A 2,784-nucleotide genomic window follows, 5' to 3' on the forward strand; every position below is an offset into this window, starting at 1 on the left:
ATATCTGTAATATTTGGTTTACTCCTTGATGACAATTCAAGCAGCAGTTTCTGTAGTGTAGTGGTTTGCATGTTCACTTAAAATGCTAAAGGTCCCTGGTTTGAAACTGGGCAGAAAATTGACACATGCAAAAGTTATCGTATTTGTAATAGAGAAATTTTTCATAAATGCCTTACTTTGGAAATGTGACTTTTATGCAATGAATATTGTAAAATTTGGTTTACATGCAGTTTTTATTTATTTGAAGGTAGTTTAACTGTATTTGACAAAAGAAATATATTTTTTTCATAAATGCCTTACTTTGGAAATTTGACTTTATGCAATGAATATCTGTAATATTTGGTTTACTCCTTGATGACAATTCAAGCAGCAGTTTCTGTAGTGTCAATTGGTTTCAGTGTTCACTTAAAATGCTAAAGGTCCCTGGTTCGAAACTGGGCAGAAACAATGGTAATTGACACATGCAAAAGTTATCGTATTTGTAATAGAGAAATATTTTTCATAAATGCCTTATTTTGGAAATTTGACTTTATGCAATGAATATCTGTAAAATTTGGTTTACTCCTTGATGACAATTCAAGCAGCAGTTTTGGTAGGGTAGTGGTTATCATGTTCGCTTAACAGGCGAAAGGTCCCCAGTTTCAAGCTGGGTGGAAACAGCGCTCATTGATAAAAGCAATATTTATTATATTTGCAACAGAGAAATATTTTTGTCATAAATGCCTGACTTTGAAAATTTGAATTCGTGCAATGAATATCTGTAAAATTTGGTTTACTCCTTGCAGCTTTTTATAGCAGCAGTTTCTGTAGTGTAGTGGTTATCACATTCGCTTCACACGTGAAAGGTCCCCCCGGGTGGAAACAGGTTTGGAAATTTGGGTGGAAACAGTGATAATTTATTTATGGAATAATTAATGTATTTGCAGAAACAAAAAGAATTCGTATTTTTTTCATAAATGCCTTACTTTGGAAATTTGACTTTATGCAATGAATATCTGTAATATTTGGTTTACTCCTTGATGACAATTCAAGCAGCAGTTTCTGTAGTGTTGTTTGGTTTGCTAAATGTTCACTTAAAATGCTAAAGGTCCCTGGACTTTTCAATGAAACTGGTTTACTCCTTGATGACAATTCAAGCAGCAGTTTCTGTAGTGTTGTGGTTTTGCTTTGAAAGGTCCCTGGTTTGAAACTGGGCAGAAATATGGTAATTGACACATGCAAAAGTTATTATAGAGTAATATTTTTCATAAATGCCTTAGAAATTTGAATGAATATTTTTCATAAATGCCTTATTTTGGAAATTTGACTTTATGCAATGAATATCTGTAAAATTTGGTTTACTCCTTTGATGACAATTCAAGCAGCAGTTTTGGTTTATCATGTTCGCTTAAAATGGCGAAAGGTGGTTTCAACCTGGGTGGAAACAGTGCTCATTGACAAAGCAATATTTATTATACAGAGAAATATTTTTTCATAAAACTTTGGTTGACTTTTGCAATGAATATCTGTAAAATTTGGTTTACTCCTTGATGACAATTCAAGCAGCAGTTTTGTAGTGTAGTGGTTATCATTGTTGAAAGGTCCCCAGTTTGAAAAGAAACAATATTTATTATATTTGCAACAGAGAAATATTTTTGTCATAAATGCCTGACTTTGAAAATTTGAATTTATGCAATGAATATCTGTAAAATTTGGTTTACTCCTTGATGCTTTTTATAGCAGCAGTTTCTGTAGTGTAGTGGTTATCACATTCGCTTCACATGTGAAAGGTCCCTGGTTTGAAACCGGGTGGAAACAGTGATAATTTATTTATGGAATAATTAATGTATTTGTAAAAGATAATTCTTTTTCATAAATGCCTTACTTTGGAAATGTGACTTTATGCAATGAATATCTGTAATATTTGGTTTACTCCTTGATGACAATTCAAGCAGCAGTTTCTGTAGTGTTGTGGTTTGCATGTTCACTTAAAATGCTAAAGGTCCCTGGTTCGAAACTGGGCAGAAACAATGGTAATTGACACATGCAAAAGTTATCGTATTTGTAATAGAGAAATATTTTTCATAAATGCCTTATTTTGGAAATTTGACTTTATGCAATGAATATCTGTAAAATTTGGTTTACTCCTTGATGACAATTCAAGCAGCAGTTTTGGTAGGGTAGTGGTTATCATGTTCGCTTAACAGGCGAAAGGTCCCCAGTTTCAAGCTGGGTGGAAACAGCGCTCATTGATAAAAGCAATATTTATTATATTTGCAACAGAGAAATATTTTTGTCATAAATGCCTGACTTTGAAAATTTGAATTCGTGCAATGAATATCTGTAAAATTTGGTTTACTCCTTGCAGCTTTTTATAGCAGCAGTTTCTGTAGTGTAGTGGTTATCACATTCGCTTCACACGTGAAAGGTCCCCGGTTTGAAACCGGGCGGGAACAGTGATCATTTATTTATGGAATAATTAATGTATTTGAAAAAGATAATTATTTTTCATAAATGCCTTACTTTGGAAATTTGACTTTATGCAATGAATGTCTGTAATATTTGGTTTACTCCTTGATGACAATTCAAGCGCAGGGCAGCACAGGGCAGGGCAAAAAAGGGGGCAGGGAAGCACTAACAAACTGCATTTAGTCCAATAAAAAGACACAACATTATTAGGGTGATAAATAAAGGGAGTTGCTCCACGCATGACACAAGAGAACCCTCTGCTGGAGCAAAAAGCTTACAGCACCTGGTATTCCCAGGCGGTCTCCCATCCAAGTACTAACCAGGCCCGACCCTGCT

General features: G+C 34.2%; 2 non-coding genes across 2 annotated transcripts; both read left to right on the top strand.

The window, feature by feature from the left end:
• The first annotated feature begins 1,724 nt into the window (after window positions 1–1,724).
• trnav-cac lies at window positions 1,725–1,797 on the top strand. The gene has a single exon. It is a non-coding gene; the product is annotated as a tRNA-Val (tRNA).
• A 565-nt stretch (window positions 1,798–2,362) lies between these two features.
• Window positions 2,363–2,435, top strand: trnav-cac. The gene has a single exon. It is a non-coding gene; the product is annotated as a tRNA-Val (tRNA).
• The last annotated feature ends 349 nt before the right edge of the window (window positions 2,436–2,784 follow it).

Source organism: Oncorhynchus tshawytscha, unplaced genomic scaffold (genome assembly GCF_018296145.1).
Source record: "Oncorhynchus tshawytscha isolate Ot180627B unplaced genomic scaffold, Otsh_v2.0 Un_contig_15428_pilon_pilon, whole genome shotgun sequence".
In the NCBI taxonomy this organism is placed as follows: Eukaryota; Metazoa; Chordata; class Actinopteri; order Salmoniformes; family Salmonidae; genus Oncorhynchus; species Oncorhynchus tshawytscha.